At 44.1% G+C, this 23554-nt stretch overlaps 1 protein-coding gene across 3 annotated transcripts in view; it reads right to left on the bottom strand.

Moving 5' to 3' along the window:
- Positions 1-23554, bottom strand: part of TNR (tenascin R) — a 432007-nt gene that overhangs the window by 212441 nt on the left and 196012 nt on the right. The gene's annotated exons all lie outside the window — the stretch shown is intronic.

Raw genomic sequence — 23554 nt, 5'->3', positions numbered from 1 at the left:
CAATATCGTGAAAGTCATCATTTACCATAAACCACTTTATTTGTGTTGTTTTCTTTCTGGACTTTGCACACCTCGGGGGCAGAGTCTGTTCTACTCACCGCTCCCCCTCACAAGCTTGATGCCAGCACAGGAAAGTTCAACATGTAACAAATGAACCCATGCAAAACAAAGAGTAGTTCTCTCTCGTCTGTTGTCTGTCACCAACAGACACTGTGACATCTACACCAAGGGAGAAGCCTGTGAGTTGGCAATTTGTCTGCCTCTTTAATCAGGGGTCCTATGCAGAACTTGGATCAAGCCTTCCCTACACAATTCCCAAGGATCTGTCAACCCAATGGTATTACTTCAAAGGCTTGCCTCTCACAAACCCTGCTAAGGCTTCTCCAAGTGGGATGCTGAATTTCAGGGATCTCATTTATAGGTGCTGCAAGAGGTGTGTTTGCAAAAATGCGGTGGCATCTGAGATTGGAAGAAGCAAGCATTACGCTAAGGTGTAGTCTTGAGCATCTAAGTTGTTCCTGAATAAATTAAGCTTTCCTGGAGGACGTCATGAAATCTCAGAATTGGAGGGAATGTAAAGATCATTTAGTTCTGGAAAAGCAAATAGATTCCAACTCTGGTGTGTCAGCCGTGGCAGCCTGCAGAGTGGGGTCATGAAGAAGGGGGCTATCAAGTGGCACAGGATGCAGAGGGGCTGCAGGTGACATAAACACTGGGTATTCTCCTCTTCAATTCTAATCTGGCTGCTCACCAAATGGGAGAATCACAGGTCCTTTGCACTGTGTGATTTGGATGGTCAGCTGCCCACCATTTGCAGCTTATTTGGGGGGCAGATAGCTCTGATACTAGAAAATCTTTCGGTCTGTGAAACAAAACCTCACCTCCTGTTTGCTTCCATCCACTGACCTTTCATTTCCCATCATATCCATAAGGTGCTGACCACACCCTCAGAAAGCTGGCCCAATCTCTTTTGAACCAACTAAGTCAGAAATTATCAAAGGTGTTGGAAAAATCTCTTTCACTGAGTTTGTTAAACACCGAAGATCTTTAACTTGCTATTTTACTGTATCTATTTCTCTCCAATGAGATACAGGCAGAGTCATGCTGTCATTCAATTAACATGTTTGTTTATATTTACAAGTTCTTCATCTGGTATCGTTGAGGTTATAAAGTAATATATGGTGATTGTAATAAGGGAGTCAGTATGAAAATGTACACAGAAAAAGCTAATCATTGTCCCCGACCTTAGTTCCTTAGGTAACATTTTAGACTGGTGCGTGTCCTTTCATACTGTCCTAGTTTCCCAGGAGACAGCTTGAGACTGGATACGCACACAGAAAATGTATGGGGACACGCTCTTGAGGCCTGCAGCACCTGTGGGGAGTGCAGGGAGCAGAGCTCCAGAGCTGTCCCTCATTGAGAATAGAGCCAGGTCTTTGGATGTGGGCCGCCCCCAGGAAGAAGGTAGACAGAGATTCTCTTTTTGACCGAAGGCAAGTCCCCAAAAGGGACTCCTTGTGAGCTGTAAGCAGCCTGCACTCCCAGAAGCTGTGGAATTGAGCACCTCTGTTGGGTGGTGTCTCCCAGCACCCACATATACACCCTCCCTTTTGCTCATTTAAACCTAATTATGTACACATATAAAAATGCTATATAAGACGTTTTTTGTTTATAGTTTTTAACTGAAATATTCTGCAACTTGCTTTAACAAGCATCATCATTTCCCCCAATTTATTTCTGCACACATACACATGCACTTTTACAAGAAGATCATATGCTATACCTCTAGGCTTTTATAGTATCCACTGCACATTGTTTCCGCCCTCAGTTTCCTCTGTCCACCTCCTCTCTCTCCCTGCATCATTCATATTACCTTCAGCCCTTGACAGCATCGAGTATATCCTTTTACAGTTCCTTTCACACTCATCTAAATACATAAACAGATACATGCACTTGTGTACTTTTATTGTCCTTGGCAGTAAAGAGCCTGTGAGCACCCAGACCCATGAGAGGCGCCTGGGAAATGAACAGGGTGCAGCCCCTGCCCGGAAGGAGCTTCTGTCCATGTGGAACAGGGACCCAGGGGCTGGTGTGAGCATAGTTCACTTTTGGAGGCATGCACCAAGCACATGGAGAGTTATTTAAGGGATTAGAAATAGAATCTGGGACTTCTGTATTCTAGTCCTATGCTCTTTTCCATTTAACCAGTTTTTATTTTTTTAAAAACAGGTTTCAAACACCAGGCTGAGCAATGGCCAAGCTGAGCTGGGGCAAGCGTGTGCTGATCTTCCTGAAGACATGACTGCGGTTGCTCTGACAGAATAAAGTTCATCATGAACCCAATACATGGTCCCTTGTGAAATGACAGGCATTGCCTCGCTAATAGATTTGCTTAATTGGATTAACAAGTCAGACAGCCCTAATGGTATCACACAAAGGCCTTATCTGAAGGTAGCTTTTCATCGACCTGGTGACAAGACAAAAGATTATTGTGACAGCAGTTGAAGCTGGTGTGTCAAAATGTAGGCAAGCATTCCTGCAGCAGCAAGTTCTAGAAGCAAAACCATTAGCTGAGATGCACACCAGGCGTACGGCTCCTGCTCCCAAAGCCTCCTCACCCGTCCACTTCCAGAGAGAGGCAGTGGAAGGGAGTAGGAAGGTGGGACGCACAAGAGGGAAAGAGCACGCTGACTCTCTGGCGACGCCAGCAAATCGATGTGCTCTTTCTGTCTGCTTACTTAACCTACTTATTTACTTTCACGTCCCTTCTTCGGTGCCCAGAATTATCTGGGGTCAGTTTGTAACGGCACATCTTTGAAAAAAGAATTCCTATAAAATACTTTTAGAAAACGTGTGTTACATTTTCCTTCCTCATCGAATGCTGCCCCCTCTGTACTGAAGGTGAGTTCAGCAACCCGAAGGGTTTTGTTTGGACTTTGTAGCATGGACTCCCTACCCCTGACTGCCCAGGCAGGAGCTAAGGATCTGGATAGTCCAGAGGGTGCAGCCCAAGAGACCTGGTTGACCTCAATCATGGATTTTCTCCAAAGTTCTGTGTTTTTCCCTCTTTGAGTCAGGTGAATCATGCGCAGAAGCAAGACACCTGCCAGGCCAAGGGAGCTCCAGCAATCAAAGACAGCAGAGGCTTCAGCCCTCACAGTAACAGACCACTTTGGTATTCAGCATACACCTTAGGACTTGAAAGGTTTTGGCTGGTGTACTCTAAATTGCTGGAGATGTTCCAGTAATAGCTATTTGATCCCAAGGATGCCGATCAGCTCTAGACCAAATTACCCAATACCCCAAAGTAGTGTCAATTCATTTTTTTTCTCAATTTTCACAGCAGTTGGTTGCTAAACAATAGATCAGATTTCTAATGGCCAAAATGTTGTACTGAGTCATCTTAGCATGAAAATGGGAAATTTGGGTAACTATTGGTGATCTGACCCCCATATTCTGCTCACAAGGTCTCCTATTGGGGGGGCTCTTGAATTAGGCCTGTTTGGGACTCCTACTTACACTGTTACTGGCAAGACTTTACAATTCATCAGGGTATAAAAAATTCATGAATTCTCAGTTTATCTACTGATGCATAACATATTACCCTATAACTCTGTGGCTTAAAACAATAAACATTATCTCATAGTTTCTGTGGGTCAGGGATTTGGAAATGGTCTCTCCATGTGGCTCTGGTTCAGGCTGTCTGATGAGGTTTCAGTCATGAAGGCTATAGTCATCTGAAGACCCACTAGGAATAAAGGATCTGCTCATTTAGGGGATGCCAGGCATTGCATGATACTTTCCTGAGGCTCTGCAGGGCTGCTTAAGTGTCCTCACAACATGGTGGCTGGCTTCCCCCAGAGAGAACAATCCAGACAGAGCAAGGTGGGAGCCATAATGCCAATATTGTATTGGTTACACAGGTTAGCCTCATTTAATGTGGAAAAGAGCTGCATAAAGGTATAAATGCTAGAAAGCAAGGATCAATTGGGGGTCAACTTTGAAGGCTAGCTACCATGAATGCTTTTTCACTTTATTAATGATGGTAAAACAAGAAAGAAGACATTTCTGTTTTCTTGTATTTCCCTGGAACAAAAGAAAAACAAAAATGGAAAGCATGTAATTTGTCTCAAATCCTAGATTTTATCAGCCACATACTTTTGGAGAAGGTATTTACTTAATCCCTCTAAGCACTCATTTTCAAATCTGCAAAATGGGAAGAATAATATGTCCTTGGAGGATTGCTGTGAGGATTTACTTAGGAAATATATGTGAAAGGATTAGCTTAAGAGTGCAGCAGCCATAGGAACTCAAACCTTGCTAGTTCCTTTCCCTTCTCCCTTGTTCTTTTTCCTCAGGGTCATCATGTAACAACTGAATATGGAGCTAGAGGGCTCCTACTTGGAGCTGGCCTCCTCGCACCTCGCCCACCTCCACCCTGGTTGGTAAACCAAGGGAGGGATTCAGCCTTGGCTATTAAGGTTTCTCTTTCCCTGAGGAAGATTTGTTGAGGCTTAATAAAGTCGGGATGTGTGAGAGACATTGCAGTTCTTTCATATCTTAATTAGCAATTAATTAAGTGGAGGCACTGGTGTCTGGACTATCTGACAGACAGACTCCATAATTAGCTTTTATTATTACTACTAATGGAAAAGATGGTCGCGGGGGGGGGGGGGTTCGAGTTTTCCCCGAATCTCAGATTTAATTGAATGACCTAGTGGAGAATCAAAATGAACATGTTGCGCTTTCCACATTGTTTTATTAAAAATATTTTGAAATTGGCTGGTGCCTTGCACTCAGGAGCTTCGCTGGACTATTATCTTAGGCTGTGATCTTTAACTAGGTACAAAGGAAGCTGGTGTGCCACCTCGGGATGGCGGGGAAAGCAAATAGTCACAGTTTGATGATATGCTCATAGCATTTCATTAACACCGCACTTGTCCCCCCAGGGAAAGTCTTGGTTTAGAAGATGGAAGAGAACGTGGCTTTGTGGCTTTCAGGGCTGAGCTGGAGAAGAGAAAGGAGGTGCTTTTTTAATGTTGCCATAGTGACGCTGGCCTCTGGGAAGTGCTGTCTGGGAGGGGTCTCCAGTCCCTGACTTGATGGTGGGGGCTCAACACCCTCATGTTTGCGCAGGATGGGTGGCCTGGAAGCTAGCCATGCCTGGAGGCCCACCGCACTGGGTTCTCTGGGGATGCTGGGGGAAGTCAGCTGGGGCCTGGCATCCTGTGTATTCTGGACTCTCAGTGGACTCTCCACAGAAGTCTAATAGTGACTTGGCCCACCACACTAAGCTGCCCCAGTCTTCTAGGGTTTACCTGGGACAGTTGAACGTCTATCAGTTGACATCCCCACCCCAGAGAGGGCTGCCCAGGGTTGCCACAGGGGGTTCTTTGGGGGCAGAACTGGGGTCTGTCTCTTTCCACACATGGGTTTGTGTAGATTATATCATAGCTCCTAGATTTAGTGCGATCTCATTATCACAATTTCTAAATAGATTATTTGGATGCATCCTCATGCTCTGCCCACATGCGTCAGGGCTCTGACCTGAGTATCTGGCACATTCTGAGTGGAGTCAGTTGGTAGTTTTCATCAAGTGAGCAATTTCCATTATTGACAATTCACCAGTCAGACTTGAGATAATTCATCAGGTCCAACAAGAGATCTGAGATCAGCAGGACAGCTCATGTTAGTGGGGCTGCAAGGTTCTGGCTCATCCTCTGGGCTACTAGGGCCCAGACGGGCTTGTCCTGTCAGTTGTGGCTGTGCCAGAAAGGTCAGGGGCCCCCTTCCTACTCTGGGCTCTGGGTAGTTTCTGGCCTCTATTATGGTGCTTATAGTTGGTTCTTTGCTGAGGTCTCCCATCAGCACTCTCTGTGCCTCAATGTCCCTTTAAATGAAGAAATGACAATAATACGCTGCAGAGCAGATTTAATGCATGAAAATTAAATTAGCAATAAGCCCCACATCTCAACAGTCAAACTTTCTACACCAGGAGCTAAAAGTGTCTCTCTCTGGGTGATAATTTTTTAAATTTCCTTTGTCTTTTTCAGCTTAATTCATATTTCTTGACTTTTCTCTAGTGTTTATATTTTGCTTTAGTAATGAGGAAATAAATATTACATAAAAATTTTGGAAAATATGGAAGGAAAGCTTTATTATATCAAGCTTTATAGCCTTGCTTCTTCACCTAAAGTTTGCAGAGCGTTCCTGAACTTAGATGGAAAAAAGTTACATCCTTATGGGAAAAAATTGCATCATTAATTTCACCAACCTCTAATAAAAATTTAGCAGTTCCTCTAATTGTGAATGTAGGCAACAAGTCACAGTCCCATTAGCAGTAGCTATAATTTTGTCACCAATAGAAATCACATATTTTTTATATCTCATTACAGTTGTTGTAGATATATAGAAATATTATTTAAGCTTATTACTAACTTCAAAATTCCAGGAGTTATCAGACCTGCCAGCAGATCTTGTTATTTACTGTGTTAATAAAGAAACACATATATTACTGTAGCACAAATGAAATTTGTCAGTATTTTCATTTTTTAGTATTTTGATAGTGACATTTCAATAAAAATGCAGTTTCCCCTGTACTTCTATGTATTATATTTTATGCATATATACTGTTATTCTGCAAAGGCATCCATACATGTCAGCAGGCTGCAGAGGAAACTGTGACATAAAAAGAGTCAGAAGCCAGGCCTCAGAGACAAGAAAGGGAGTTGGCACCTGCTGCGTCCCAGGCCTGGGTTTCCTGGCACCGCCCTGTTGAATCCTCGCTAAGAGCCAAGGGAGAATGCCACTGTCATCCCCATTTTACAGTCAGGAAATTGAGACCCAAATAGGTTAAGTAACTTGCTCAAGGTCATTGAGCTTCTGTGTGGCTGAGCTGGGACAATAGCTCAGGATCCAGATGGCCGCCTTTGTCCTTCCCTGAGCCCTACAGATGAATCAGTATTTAACATACTGCATCCGTGTGTGTGTGTGTGTGTGTGGTCAAATCATCCACTCATGCCTGGAAGTTTGATGGGGTGGGTTTGACTTTTCCAGCTAGGGTACAAATACCTCAAGGACAAGGTCTGGGCTGCTTTGTTGTTGCTGTGGTTGTTGAGCCCTCCAAAGCCCCTGAGAAAGTTAAGCTAAGGAATTACACTCTAAGAGTTAAAATGATTAGCAAATCTTACAGAATTTCAGCATTCAGGGTACCCCTCCCCCAACTCATGTTCCAGCCTCACCCTGAGTGTCATAAGTCACCGTGTGTTCATGGCCAAGCTGGCCATTCTTGCTGTGGGACATCTTCTTCCCTGGCTTGGACCACTCCCTAACTAGCATCCACTCTGCCTCTTCCCTGCCCCACCTTCCATTCCCAGCTCTTTGCCCACAGCCTTTCTGCATCTGAAGGGAACATAAAGTTCTGGTGGTGAAGCCTGACAGAGACAAATGCTTCATTACCAGGAGGCCTCCATGCATAGTCGTTAAGTGATCACCAAACCCGGAACACCACACTGGAAGGGCACCCCTTGGAGAGCACTTAAAGGAACCTAATTGCATTTGCTGGCCATCAATCACCAGGGTAATTTTCTGTCTTAAGACATGTGCTCTCCTTAGTGAAAGAAGCCAAAAATGAGGCCACGAAAGGAAAGAGAAAGCTTTGGAATTAAAGACAGCCCTGGTCTCTCTTCACCTGAAATAAGCCCTGCCTTTCCTAGGCATGGACAGAAGAGAATTTTTTTTCTCTTTTAAATGGCTCTCGTGGGTCAGGTAATTGCTTACCCAGTACTTGGCTGGCAAAGGTGTGACCTTCAGGACCAGAGGCTGAGTATATTTTTTTAATGGCAGTTCTTAGGCCCTCCACAAAGATAGCTGGTTGCCTCTCAAAGGATCTGCCAACTTTATGACTGGCCCAGGAATCCCTGTCTTCTTGGAACAAGTTTGAATTTTTTTGTTCAATATTATCTTTCCCCTTGGATCTGCAATTAAGGTGGGATCAGCTGCTAGAGTGATAAAGATCATCTTCCCAGGCATTTGGTGAAGGAGTCTCCCATGGGTTTGGTTGGGCTATAAGCCAAAACCCTGCTGCTTCCCCATTACCCAACACGTGCGGAGAACACAGGACTCCGTGCAGAAGACAGAGAGGGCACCTGAGTCCCTGTCCCTGCCCAGGCACCTCTGTGGACCAGAGCTTACTTCTGGGGCCTGTAAACCGGTAGAGGACTGCTGGGGAGCTGGTAGGGTGTTCCAAATAGGAAGTGGATCTAACTAAGGGTCAACTGCAAATCCAGTGGGGACAGGATTACCATTTTATTTTACTCATTTATTTATTTTGAGATAGACTTTTGTTCTGTCATCCTGGCTATAGTGCAGTGGTGTTATCATGCCTCACTGCAACCTCAAATTCCAGGGCTCAAGCACTCTTCCTGCGTCATCCTCCCAAGTAGCTGGAACTACAGGTGCCTGCCAGCACATCCAGCTTATTTTTCTACTTTTAGAAGAGATAAGGTCTCACTCTTGCGTAGGCTGGTCTCCCAACCTCAGGCGATCCTCCTGCTTTATCCTCTTGAGTGCTAGGATAACAGGTGTGAGCCACTGCGCTCGGATAAGATTGCCATTTTAAATGAGATAATTCTCTCTTGGGTAAAAATCTGGAGCAGTAGAATATTTAAGAAATCTGAGCCATAGCAAACTGTGAAAGTCACAGCAGGAGGTCAAGAGCAGCCTACAAAGCTGGACACAAGTCAGGACAACACAAAGGGGGCCCAGTGGGCCCTGGGCAGGAATGGGGTGTCCAGAGTTGCTCTGCCCAGATGCTGCCTTGTGGGAAGTGGGAAGTTGAGGTACAGGGCTGGATCAGAGAGAGTGGTCACCTGTGGTATGACTACAAGGCCAGCTACTGTCCCTTGGGCTACAATGGCTTGTGTAGAGTCGCAGTCTTAGTAGTATCTGTGTCCAAGTCAGAGAGTCCACTGGGGGAAAAAGGTTGAAAATACTCCCCCTACAGTCCACCTCCCAGTGTGGAGGTAGAGGAGTGTTGATCGTAGGTTAGTATGAGGTGGGTGCTGGAAAATAAAAGTTTATTTTCTTTAATCGGCATCTGGGTCTTCAATAATTAAAATCCTATGTAAAACCTCGACTTCTTAAGGTGCTGGTAGGACCCAAGATTGCTGTCTAGTCCCATTTAGGATGTGTTAACTCTTCTTTAGATGAGAGCGTTAAGAGAATTGCAGGTTGACCTCCATTTCTGGCCACCATCCACCCTGTGTTGTCATGCTCTCTGACAAGCATTTTAACAACCAAAAATACCCCCCGCCCCACACACACATATGCACACACACACACATTTCCAAATATCCCCAAGGTGGGAGGGAGGAGGCAGGCATGGTGGGCTTGGTTATTTCAGCTTCTCTCTTGGCCTATAGAAGGTTACTGATCTCCCAGAAGTTGGGTTTATGCTTAAGAAGCTGAGGCAAAGGCTTTAGAGCAGCAGTTCTCAACCTGTGTGTCGCGACCCACAGGAACTGTATTAAAGGGCCGCAGCATTAGGAAGGTTGAGAACCACTGCTTTAGAGCTTCCTCAAACCCTGGGATTTTAACCTAGTCAGACCCATCCAGTCCCTGTATGATGGATGAAGACCCGGGGTAAGAGCAAACTATGCTTTCAACATTTTCAACCTCTTACATTTAGATTTGAATGAACACTGGGAGATCCTTGAAAGCACAAACAGTGACTCTTCCCTCTCAGTCTCTTCAGTGAGAGCCTGATGAATATGACACTATAGCCTTGAGGAAGGCCAGAGGCACCCGCCAAACAAAATCCCACCCCATTTTTCACACCAAAGTCAGCCATGTGCTCCCCTCTCCAGGAAAAGAAAAAACAAAAACATTTTACGGATCATCGTTATCTGTGAGAACTAAACATCACTGGAGATAAGACATCAATAAGAAATGGCTACCGCTCTTGAGAAAGCAGCTCACAGTCAGTGACACAGCACACACAAGGTCGTCCAGAAAATATCAAGCCACGACACAGGAGAAATAGCTTTAATGAGGGCTGGATAATTTCTGGGCAGCTCTCTTACACATTTGTGTACACACAGAGAAATTTCCTTACAGTTCCTGCATCAGAGGTGTAATGGAGGTTTAAACAAACTCTGTGGAAACCCAAGAGTTGAGTCTGGGAAGGTTCCAGGGAAGAGAAGTCAGATGAAGAAGAAAGTACTGAGGGTTAGAAATGGGGAGTAGTACCTCAGGCAGAGAGAACGAGTTGTCACCTGAATATTGACCTGGGATCTATTTCTTCAGGCTGAGGTTGAAGGGAAACACACACCCTCTCAATTCCTTCTGGGAATGTGCCAGAACCAATAAACCATAGTGGTAGGCAAGGCCATTGTTTATGTAATGTGATAGGAAAGTCTTCGCTCTCTGAGTCTTTTTTTTTTCTTTAGAACTCAACATTTCTACCATTAGATTCATACCTTTATGCTACTATTCACCTTTCACAGAGATATTTGTATTTTAAGCCAGATCATAAGTCACTGACACTGTAGCATGAACTAGTCTCATCAATTACTGGTCTGGGACACATAAAGTGAGAGGAGGGATTTAAGGACTACTATGGAGGATATCGAAAGGACAGAGGGAATACAGTAAGGCCACCAAAAATAGAGATAAGCTCCATACATGGATGGAGCTGGAACATATTCTTCTTAGTAAAGTATCTCAAGAATGGAAGAAAAAGTATCCAATGTACTCAGCCCTACTATGAAACTAATGTATGGCTTTCACATGAAAGCTATAACCCAGTTATAACCTAAGAATAGGGAGAAGGGGGAGAGGGAGAGGCGGGAGGGGGCAGAGGGAGGGTGATTGGTGGGATTACACCTGCGGTGCATCTTACAAGGGTATATGTGAAACTTAGGAAATGTGGAATGTAAATGTCTTAACATAATAACTAAGAAAATACCAGGAAGTCTATGTTAACCAGTGTGATGAAAATGTGTCAAACGGCCTATAAAACCAGTGTATGGTGCCCCATGATCGCATTAATGCACACAGACATGATTTAATAATAAAAAAATCCTAATTTATTAAAACAAATAGAGATAAGGAGGACAAATGAGATTTCCCTCGTATTTCCTCTGTTTTGCCAGAAAGGACAGCAAAATAGACACCAGCTGACAAATTGGTCCCAGATGTAGATTGGGGAAGGGAGTTGGCACTGTGCTTGGTTCTTTTATTTTGATTTTGCAGTCAGACCACATCATTGCCATGGCAATCCCCTATCAGCTAGCCCCTCCTCTGCTCATGCTGTCAAGTGCCACCCTGATGATGGAGGCTCCACGTGACCACCCTGATTCAGAGCCTGTGAGGCCCTCCCTCCCACAGACAGGCTGGGGGAGAAATCTCTGCAGGCTTCACCTCCGCCTGCAGTCAAGCCTAGAGAGTTCCCTCCTGAGGCATCACTGATTGCATCCTAGGATAATCCTCTAGCTCCAGGCTCTGACTCAAATATTTGAATGGTGATGCTGGACTCCCAGGAGAACTAGATTATCAGAACCTGGGGGTGGTGAGCAGAAAAGAACAGTGTTCAGTTTCCTTTCATTGGTCAGGATCACTGTTGGAATTACACAAAGCAGATCACCTTGACTAAAGACAGCTGATGGCTGTGTAAAGGGGCTAGCTCTTAGCCCTCTCCCCGTGGCAGGCCAATCCCCCCTTTGGAGAGCCTAGGCCTAGACTTAAAGGGCGTGATCTCCTTGGGAACAAACAAGTACCTGAGCCAGGATCTGAAAGAGTGCAGCCAGACATCTGTCTTCTGCACGTCCTTCTTGGCTGTGTCTTTTGCCTCGCCTGCTTTCCCTTCAAACCTGCCCACTTCTCCCACCCCCAGAGCTACTCACTTCTCTGAGATCCCATTGTCTCTAGCCTGTTTCACCACCCCACTCTCCTCCTCCCTCTCCTTCTCACTGGGCTTCCTGCTTCCACTGTCATCCCATTTCCAATTCATTCTCCATGCTGCTACCAAAAGATTTTCTAAATCAAATCTACTTAGGGTTTCAGGTGTACCCAAGGTCTGTTACGATCCAGCCCTACTTAACCTCCCCAACTTCCTCTCTCCATGCCCACCCTCTCTGCCTCCACTCTGTATTCTAATTGCACTTGGCTACTTACAAATTCCCAGTCCCTATTCCCCCACCCCCACCCCTTTCATTCTCTCTGGACCATCTCCAGGATTCATCTTCTGGAGGACTGCATAACAGACCAGGTATGGCTTAGGTGTCATTCCCCTACCTCTCCTTCTTGTGCCATATAGTTTCATAAAAACCTTTTCCAAGTAGTGCAGCCATTGCTGTCTATAAATCAGCGTATTATCAGCACTCAGCTTTGAACTTGGCCCACAGAAGAGGCCAGAAAGTATCCAACCAAAGCAGGAATGAATACTCAGGGTTCAGCCATGGCAGCTCCCTGCCCTGATGGCTTGGAGAACTCAATACACTTGGTCAAAGGAAAATGCTCACATTAAATACTGCCGTGTGCTGCTAGAAGCTGTGTGCAGAGGCAAAACAAACAAGTGATTAAGTAATGGCAGGCAAGTATTTCACTAAGAGTCCTATCCAAATAAAATAACAGGAAAAGTGCCTTTCAGTACTGATTAACCACAGCTGAGAATTAAAGATCATTTGTAACAAATCATTACAGTCAACTGATTAAAAATGAATGAGTTTGTACAGAGAACCATTACTGAATCTGGGGCTGCTGCGAAAAAAAAGACAGTTCAAGCACATTAGCATGAGACTTCCAACCTGTGTACGTGTTGTTCTTGGGCAAATGGGGAGAAAGAGCATGAATTTGAGTTTGAGTTCTGCTTAGGGTCCATGCCTGGGTCTGTGAAGTTGGTAAAGTCTATCTAAGCTTCCGTACTTGTCACTGAGAAAATGGGGACAGTGACACTACCAGTATTAGGTTGAACCATATGAAATTGCTGACATTTGACCACATTTGGCCTAAAGAAATGGCAAGTTCATATGGTTCAACCTTAAATTTACCAAGCAAGGCTGTTGTGGGGATCAACATGAGATGTGGCTATAAACTAGAAGATGCTCTACAAATGCAAGCCACACCAGAAATATGTCCACTGCTAAGGTAATACCATGACAAGTGACAGTAGTGTGGTGTTCAGCTTGAAAGCCACTGTGTTTGGAGCAAGTCCCAGGAACTTCTTCATTTGCATTAATTGTTAGGTTTAAGAAAGGGGAAACATAAAGACCAAAAGAAATACAAGAATTTCACCAGTTCTAGTCCAGACCCTCCCACTCACAGGCTTGCCTTTCTGAAAGGATGCTATGTCCCTGCTGTGCTAGCATTTTATTTGTCAGCTTCAACTTAATTTTACTGTAAATTCACAGTGGGTTTAGAAGGAAGGCACCTATGCCCTTGGATGCACTTAGTCCATATCTAGCTCCTGAGTCCAGACCCCATATCTGATTTTGCACCTGCTTCTGCTATCAGGAAACATAAGCTGAGTGGCTGCCCTAACATGAGTACTGAATGAATGTTCAGTTGAATAAGTAGATGAACCGATGAATGAGCTCTCCAACTCTGCTTATTCAACTGCCTGTTCTTTTGCCATCTGATAGAGCCCAGAAAGGATAAAGGCCCACTCTAGCCACATCTCCAAGTCATGGAGTTAACACAATCGCTCTATATCTCCTGATTAGATGCAAAACTTGACAAGCAATTTCTTCATAATTACAACATACTTCTGATGAGACAGCTTATTCTTAATAAAACAACTTCCATATGGCATTGGTCCAAACCTTCTCTATTCCTTAAATAATCATATATTTTAATAATACGTACACATCATTTTTAAACCTTTTTTCTGACTAACGGATTTCACTAAATTCTTAATTCTTTCCACTGCTTTCTTCTTCATGCAGGCATAAATGTACCCTCTCTTCATCCTCATTAATTTATTTTCCTGAAGAATAGATACGTTCCTGGTTTGACCCTGTGCAGTCACCCAGCACCCTGTGCTCAGAAGGGTCCCCTGCTTGGTTTATTGCTTTGCTATTGCTGTTCAGAAATTCTTAATAATGTTTGAACCAGGGGCCCCACATTTGCATTTTGCACTGGGCCCTGAAAATTTAGAAGCCAGTCTTGGTAGAGGTGGAAAGTAAAGATAGCACTGAGAAAAACCAAACTAAGACAGAAAGAGTGATGGCACCCAGGTTTTGGGAACTCCAGGGGAGAATGGCAAGATGTGCCTGAGCTGGCCTGTAGGGGTCACATAGGAAATGAGGGGCAGAGAACACAGCTGCAGAGGAGCTGCTTTAGCTGCAGGGATAGGCTCTAGAAAAGTGAGGTTTGCTAAGAGGTCCTGAGAGACTACAGCTCTCAGACTCAGGCTCTTGGGCTTCAGAGAGAGCACTTTTAATATGCAGACAAGAAGTTAGTCTGCCAACATGGGAAAGGGACCATGTTTCCTGGAGCCAGAGAGGAAAACTGCTAACTAGAAAAATCGTGATCACTGTGTTAATGTGGCACAGATTGGATTATGTCATTCATTTGTTTATTTCTTCCATCAATAAGCATTTACTGAGTATCTAATATACCTTTACTGTGTTAGTTCCAACACAATTTCAAAGATGACAATGATTTCAGTCTCTGTTCTAGGGAACTCATAATCTACATAAGAATAAAAAGATGCAAATGATAATGTAATGTGATTAATTTTATACCAAAAGATCAGGCATTGCCTACTGTGGAGCAGGTGTGAGGGGAATGGGCAAGGTTGGGATGGTTTTATGAAAGGTGCCAAGACTAGGTCTTGAGGAATCAGTAGGAGTTGACCAGGTAAAGAAAATGAGAAGAGCATTTGGGCAGAGGGAATCATGTGAGTAAGGAAGAAATGAGAAAGAAACATCATGGGTACTTTTGATACTGATGAGGAATCCAATAGAGCTAAAGCAGAGGGAGTAGAGGGTGAACAGCAAGGAAGGGAGTGTAAAGACAAGCGGGATCCTGGTTATGAAGAACCTTGGATGCCCAAGATGGAGCTTGAATTCTACACCAGGTGAGTGGAAAGAGCCTTTGAAATTCTTGAGCAAAGAAGAGGCAATATCAAGTTTGGGGGGATGTGGAGTGATGTCATTGCTGCAATGGAGAGATGGACTCTCTTGAAGGGTGACTGAAGCAAGCTGGCCAAATGGAGAACAACGGATTACTAAAACTCAAGCAATGGATAGTGAGAGCCCAAACTCGGGCAATAGCAGAGTAAGTAAAGAGCAAGGAAGGGAGTCGAGATTTAGGTTAAAGGTGGAATGAATTATAGTTGGCTTACTTGATAGGATAAGGTGAGGAGGAACAGTGAAGTCTTCTTGGATTTTGGGTTTAGACATTTGAGTTAACAACATTGCCATTAAGTATGAAGGAGAATAAAGGAATATAAAGATAAGAAAATGAGTTGAATCTTAAACGTATTAAGTAAAGGGATGCTAAATATGTACACTGGGGGTCTGCACTAGAGATGTGGAAGCCATAATAACCATAGGTACTTACTAAAGTTAAGGGCATGGAGACAGTTACCCATAGAGCATATTACAGGAAGAATCTCTGCAGAGGACCAATATTAGGGAGACCATGGAACTTGCTGATCTAGTGAAAGAAGCTAAGAGTGAGCTATAGGCAAGGTAGAAGCAGAGCCAAGGTGGTGTTATTTTCCTGTCATTCGATGTCTTTTTTGGGAGATCATCATATGCACCTGTTCATTATAAGTGGGAGGAGTTTAATTCTCTGATCTCTTGATGTCAGACTTGAGGCACGTGACTTGCTTTGGCCAAAGGAACATGCACAAAGGTGATAGGAGTTGCCATGTGACTCTTACTCTTTCCTTCTGCCATAAGATCATCTGTTCCTTCACCCTGGATCCCCAGATGAAGAAGATATATGAAGCACAGCTACATCTGACCCTCAGCCAATGTGGAATTTGAGCATACAAAAAAAAAATCTTTATTGCTGTAAACCACTAAAATTTTGGGATTATTACTTGAGTTTTACAATAAGCTGGCTATTACAACCAGAAAAGAATAATGTCTCAGAAATGAAGAAAACATTTTGTGAGAAAGAGAGTGTTCAGTAGGGTCAAAAGTGACAGAGAAGCAATTAGGTGTATCAATGGGGAGGTTATTGGTGATCTTGGTGAGAACAGTTTTTGAGCAACATAGCAGAATCCAAAGCCAGATTGCTATGGATTGAGGTATGAATGGGAGGTGAGGAGGTGGAGATTGTAAGCGTAGATTACTCATTTAATGATGTTGACTGTGAAAAAAAATAAATATACAGAGAGGAATAGCTTAAGGTGGAGCTAGAGTAGGAGGAAAGTTTTATTCAGCATAGGAGAGATTTGAAACTATAGAGCTAGGAGGAAGACTTGGTTGAAATGGAGATAAGAAGTTGTAAGTATCAAGGCTGTATATAGGCTGAAAATATTTGTGTCTGGGATTCCCTCATAAAAGTAAAAATAATAATAGCAAACAGAATTCACTAAGTGCTTGACCCTGCCATGGCTGGCTTGCAAGTATTCATTTATTTAATCTTCAAAGCAACTCCATGAACTAGAAACCATAATTATAATTTCCATTATATAGACAAGTAAACTGAGGCATAGAGAGTTTAATTAATTCATACAAGTTCACACAGCTAATAAATGGAAAAGCCAGGATTCGAACAGAGGCCATCCAGCTTCAGAGAGCAAGTTCTTAACGAGCGAGCCACATTGCCTCTCACAAGGTACAGAAAGATTTTGAGCTATAAGACTTCCCTGAAAAGACGATGTGCTAGAGTTGGACTATCTGCCTGGTGAATGAGGAAGGTGGCAGAGAAGTATAAAGGGAATACTCCTGGAGGAGAAAGTCCTAGTTTCATGGGGAGCGAAAGTGGAAAGTGATGAGCTCTGAGCCTTCCACGTGGGCTACCAGGTTGGTGTGCTCACAGTCACCCCTCAGCCTCTGTCAGTCTGATTGGGATTGGGATGTCAAAAAAGATGGAAGGAGGAAAATATGGGGAAAATTGGATTAAAAGGAGAGCAGAAGAATGTAAGGATGGGAGCAGAGAAGGGGTAAGGCTCATGTTAGTGGTGCACTTAAGACCCACGTTGTGCCAAGCACTGTGCTACAGGCAAGGACCCAGAGAGGAGGGCTCGGCCCCTTCTCCAAGGAGCTCCCCAGGACAAGGGGGAAAGGTGGACTTAAAGAGACTACTTTGAACCTGGGGTGAGGTTAAGCATGGTGTGTGTGCAAAGGAAAAGCAGGCCTCGAGATGGGATGGAGGGTGTGATAATCCCTTTTCACCATCTCTCTGTGAGGATCAGGACATGGCTAATGGGATGTGGAACTTCCCTCCAACCTGGACTAAAGGCAGGGAGGCCATGAGGGCAGAGTTGCTTTTCAGAGTTCAAAGCTGGAGAAATCTGAAATGATATCACACGACCAAGTACCCAAGCATGGCGTGCCTTTGAGGAGGCATTTCAAAGCACGAGTGGCCTTTCATCACTGTTGAGTCTGTGGGATGTGTTGTGAGTTGTCAGGTCACTCGGTGTGCAGAGGATGCTCTGAACTGGAGAGGATTCCTGTGGCCTCTTCAGAAGTCTGAACACTTCCCTCCATGGCAACTAAAGAAATGTGGGCACGGGGAAGCAAGTGAATTTCCCGAGATGGCCGAGAGTTGCATGGAGCTAGGGTCATAGAAGTGGGCAAGTGACACAGGCTTGCCTTGCATCAGTCCGATTCTATTTTGTTCCTAGATAAGTCGTGTTGCTGAGCTGGAGGTGAGTGAACAATGGCACTGCTCTGCAAAGTGCCCGTCCCTCTCCGCCTTCCTTGCTGTGTACTTATATGTACTCTACCTTCCTCCCTCATCCCAGCTCTGCATTTAAGAGCTACACTGTCCAGATGCTTCCCAAACGTTAGCTGTCCTGGGTATGGCAGAGTCCTCTGTCTCCCAGTAGGCTGCCCTGCCTCCTGCACACCTGCTTAGTGGTGTGCCAACCTGGGAGCACCTCTGTCACCAGTATCTGGGTCCCCATGTCCCCATCACGTTACCAGCCACTGTTAACCTGAATACCCATTTCATGCAGGACACTTCTGGTCAGACCCTAACAAGACTGGATCAGCCTCCGTGCTGACATCTGGAGATAGTTTATTCATTCCCAAGGCCTACTGTCATAGATAAGTTGGGGAACTAAACTCCATGGTACCCGTCAAGGACCCAGCACACTCTGTGTACTCAGTGAAGTGTTGACAAATTATAAATTTAGTCTAGAATAAAAATGCATTGAAGATATAACCTTTTTAAGATAGGAAGGTAACCTATGAGGGGGAATCTGATGTACACCATGACGATAATAACATTGCTGGTGTTTATTTTTACTGTGAGAATGAAAAGTAACAAAGGGTAAGAGGAGAGCAGAACAGCTCTTTGGAGAGATAGCCCCACTGCTGTCCAGAATCACCAGGTTTTCTGTAAATCAAAGTGAAACTGCTGATCTCTCATCCGCTTCTCCACTGATTGGCTTGGGTGACAGGCAGACGGACTCCTTGATCCAGCAACAGTCACACTGATGCATTCTTTTTTTAAAGACAAAATGTGGTGTCCCATTCCACATCTCTCTCTTTTTTTTTTAAATCATAACTGTATACATTAATGTATTTACGGGGTACAGTGTGCAGATTTTATGGGTACATATCAAATCTATTAAGTGTAGAGTATACATGTCTTAATACAATAATTAAGTGAGGTGAAGGCTATGTTAACCCGTTTGATGTAAGCATTCCAAATTGTATATAAAATCAGACTGATGCATTCTGTCTGAGTCACATGGGAGTCACGTGTCCCTGAATCTGTTTTGGGTGGGACTGTAGCCACCTTCCTTGACAGAATCTACAACTCTGTCAATCTCTCCCCCACAATCTTGAGCCTATGTGATTTTTATTATTTAGTCAATCACTAGCCCTTTCTACAGATCCCTGTGTGCCTTGAGCAGGAAAAGATGAAATAGAAGGCAGAGCTAAGGAAAGATCATCGGAGAAAGTGAGAGTGGGACTGGTACCTGGAGGCAGAAGAAGGAAGGGTGCTCTAAGGAGAAGGAATAGCTTGTTTGAAGGCCCCCCAGTGTGGCAGCGGGGTGAACTCTGTGAGAGTCACAAGTCAGAGGGATAAAGCATGAAATGGAAATGACGTGGCAAAGCGGTTCTGTAGAGAGCATTGAATGTCATGCTCAGAAATTTGACCCCAAGCTTGACTCTGTAGATAATTGAGGTTGATCCAGGGTTTTTAAGTAGGAAACTAACGTGATTAGATTTGGGTTTTACGAGCTAAAGGAGCTACAGGAAAGGTGGATTGGAGTGGGTAAAGACTCAAGGCAGAGAGGGCTGCCGGAAGGCTGTTGAAATGCCATCCAGGTGGGAGGAAGCACAGCCTGGCCTCAATAACCCACCCCAGACATGGCACAGTGAGGCGGGTGCTGGGCACTGTTGCAGGGAAGAATCTCAGATCCTCCCTAGGTTATGGTTTCTGAACCTCATATGTCTACCTCTCCCTCTCACAGCAGAGTGAACAAAGTAGATTTTCTGAAGAGGAAGCCCATGGATGGGTGTGAGGGCAGAATGCATACAGAGTAAGCTACGTCCTGTGGCCACTCTATGTGGTAGCAGCAAGAGAAGGACCCTCTACGTGTATGAATTTCTCCCAAATATTGCACACATTTTACTGGTTTACTGATGCCCAGAAATGTACCAGCATCAGAAAGACTCTGAAATCAGACAACCTCCCACCCCAGACCTATCTCCAATCTCCTATCTTCCTATTTCTGTCTCCAACCTTTTCGGTCTTCTTTCCCTTTTAGTCTATGACCCAATTGTGTGTGACCTTTCCCTGCCCTTAAGGTTCCTCTCTGTGCTGGTTACCTGCCACTGGCTCTCCCACTGGTTTTACTCTAAGCTAAAATTTTAAAGAAAAGCAGAGAGGGTGAGATGGGCAGGGAGCTTCCCTGAGAGGGAGCACCCGACAGTGGAGGTTAGAAGACATGAGGCTAATGAACTACGGAATATTGGTTACATCTCACTTGATTACACTCAGGAAATGTAAAACCATCCTTTAGTCATGACTGGCCGTTCATCTGCTGGAATGCTCAGAGCAACACCCCCACTCACATTTATCTCCCGCCTTCAGGTTCCAGTCAAGGTTTCTAGAAATTAGTGATTCATCACTGAATATAACAACTACCATTGGGATCTGCCAAGCCAGGAAGAATCACCACGTCCCTGTGCCAAGGTGCTGTCTCTCATTGGTGACATCTGCATGCAGCTGACTGGTGCTAGCACACGACTCCAGCACGGGCTGGGAGTGGGAACCCACCCGACTGTGTGTCAGGACCACCAGGCATAGGACAGAATTACATCATTTCAGCCTGGCCTCCAGGCCCCAAGTAGGCTTGTGACTTTGGAAAGGCACATGGGAACTGAGTTAGAGTCTGCTTGGGGTCCTTAGACATGTAAGGCTCATGCATTTGTGTAAGAGAGGGGATGGTCTTGATCTTCCTGAACCATTTATGCAGGAAGCAACACTCATATGTGAAAAGTTGCAAGTCAAGTTTGCTGCACTGTCTAGACACTAATATTAATATTTAAAATGCAGTAACAATAACAACACATTGATAAGGGCATTGAGAGACTTCTAATTACACATGGTGGATTAAACATACAAAATTATTTCTGCTCTCTCCTAAAAATCTCACTTGAGTGGCAGGCAGAATTCTAAGATGGCCCTAGGATTTCTTCCTCTGGGTAGACATGCTCTGTGTAATGCCTGGGACGGAGGTTTGACTCACGTGATGAAGTTATTCTATAGGACACAGTGGATGTTAAGACAGGGAGATTATCTAGGTGGGCCTGTTCTGATCACATGATCCCTTTAAAACCAGAGGAATTTTTTGACTGGTTGCAGAGAGGGAATTCAGAGAGATTTGAGGCATGAGAGAGATTTGATGCAAGAGATGTTCCCTTTTTCTAAGCAGGGGTGGCCCCACAGAAAGGACCTGAGACTTGTGAACAGCCATAAAAACAAAGGGGTCCCCAGCCCTGGTTTGTAAGGAAATGAGTTTTATGCTAAACCTGAAGTAGCTTGGAAGTAGGTGTTTTCATTGTCAAACCTCCAGATGAAGATGCCACTGGCCGATGTCATGATTTCAGCCTGATGGGATGCTGAGTGAGACACAGCTAACACACCCTAGACTCCTGACCCACAAGAGCTGTCAGATGATTAATTTGTGTTGTCTTACACTCCTATGTTTGCAGTAATTTTTCATGCAGCAACAGAAAACTAATATACTCTCTTAAAGAAATAAATATTTAAACGCATAAAGAAGGTAATTACAGTAGAGGAGAGGGGGCAACAACATGTGGGAAGATGGGGAGCAGACTGTTATAGGTCCCCAATTTAGGAGAGCACAGAAGGTACCTGCAGAAGGGGAAGCCAAAAGGAGCAATGTGATTTGGAACTCAGGAACTAGAGATACAGGTGCCTCTGAAGAATGGGGTTCAGGTGGCACCCAAAGAGGAAGACTGGGTGAACATCTGTATGGGCTATCATTAGATCCCCTAAAGTCCCTCTCTGCCCTTAGACAGCCATAAGACTTTCCTACCTTCACTTCCACAAGAGGCAAGAGGTTTACTCTCTAGAGAAGCTGAATCTGATAGACTCTGGACTTAGGGACACCTGTCACAGCAGAAAGCAGGTGTGGAGGGAAGTACTAAAAACAGGGGTTAGTTAATGAAATTCATGGATGGAGCCAGGAGGCTCTTCCTCCCACTCAGTCCTTTTACCCTCTCAGGCACATACCACCGTCAGCCCCTGGGAAGGAGATTGGAACAATTTCTCTGGAGAAATTAAATTAAAATGCCTCACCTCTCCCCTGACTGACACGGCATGTGTGCATGTATGTGGAGATGCACACGGCATATAATCAGCTCTCATTTACATTTAAGATCTGAGTAGAAAAAATTGGGAGATATTTGAGGTCTCTCGTATAGAAAACAATCAAAACAAAGAAGAAAACGAGAGTAAGAGGAAACAGAAAATTCAGGGAACAGGAAAAAAATGTGGCAAAAACCATATTTCATGTGTGAAACAGCAAAATAGGATTCTATTTACAAAAGGACGTTCAGAAAACAAGAAAAAGCTCTTGGTGTTAGAGATTAAGATAACAGAAAAAAACTTAAAAATCAACAGAATGTGGAGAGGATAAAAGTGAAGCAATCTCTGCAAATAGCACACAAAGACAGAAAATAGGAGAGAGAAGATAAGAAAATGAGGTGATCCATCCCTGGAGGTCGAACTTTCAACTAACAGGAGTTAGAGAAACAGAAGACAGAAACCAATGGAGGAGGGAACACTGTTAAATAAATATATAAGACAATTCTGTCTTGTTGAAGGACACAACTTTCTAGATTGAAAGGGCTCCCCGAGTGCCCAGGACAATACATGAAAATAAAAACCACATCAAGGCACATAGTCATGAAATTTCCGAAGACCAGAGGTGCAAAGATCTTTGGATCCTTTTCGATGTTTTCAGAGAAAAAAGGCAGGTGACACAAATACAGGAAAGCAGAATAACATCAGACTTCCAAGAACAACAACAGATTCTAAGAGATGATGGAACAGTTCCTTGGAAACCCTGAGTAACAATAACATACAGTTTATACCCAAACTACCAATCAGGTGTGAGGGAGGAATAATTGCATTTTCAGATATTAAGGTCTCAATCTCAAACAATTTACCCATGATGTACCATTTCTCAGGAAGCTAGTGGAGAATATAAGCCACAAAACAAGAGAGTGGGTCAAGAAGGAGGAAGGTATTGAGTCTGAGAAACAAAGGATCTTACAGAGAAGAAACAGGGGAATCCTGAGATGCAGGTTAAGAAAGTTCTGGAAGGGCTAGGTGTTGCAGATCTAGAAAGCAACCAGTTACCAGAGCAGGAAGACTGAAGCTTCCAGGAAAACACAGAAATGACACTTTGCAAGGTGCCTGGCTGTTATGTTTTATGGGTCTGTCAAAGAGTTCGCTAATAGGTATACAGGAGGAGAAATGTGATAATTATAACCTACGCGGATTTGTTGTGAATGCTACTTACCAAAGCAAAATAATGTAAATAGAAATATTGATTTAAACGATGATTGTCATGAACTTTGTATATTGGAAGGGTTGGGGTTGGTGATGTGCTTATACATGTGTGAGTGTGTCCATGTGTTTGTGTACATATGTGAGTGTGTGTGGTGAGTGGAGGACAGAGGGCTGCAAAAGAGCTAAATCTTTACCTTCCACAGGTATCAATCAACATGTGATTTTTAACTTTGAAAAGCAAAGTTATTTTACTGAAATAAATGGCTAAAAAAGGTTGCCTCTGAGGAACATGTCTGAGTTAGGGAGGGATGAGCCAGGAAATGGCTCTTCTCATGAAGAGTTTTATGGTATTGTTTCACTGGTAAAGCTC

The sequence above is a fragment of the Nycticebus coucang genome, chromosome 10 (genome assembly GCF_027406575.1).
Source record: "Nycticebus coucang isolate mNycCou1 chromosome 10, mNycCou1.pri, whole genome shotgun sequence".
Lineage (NCBI taxonomy): Eukaryota > Metazoa > Chordata > Mammalia > Primates > Lorisidae > Nycticebus > Nycticebus coucang.
Note: the sequence above shows the minus strand (reverse complement) of the source record. Positions and strands in the feature narration are given on the sequence as shown.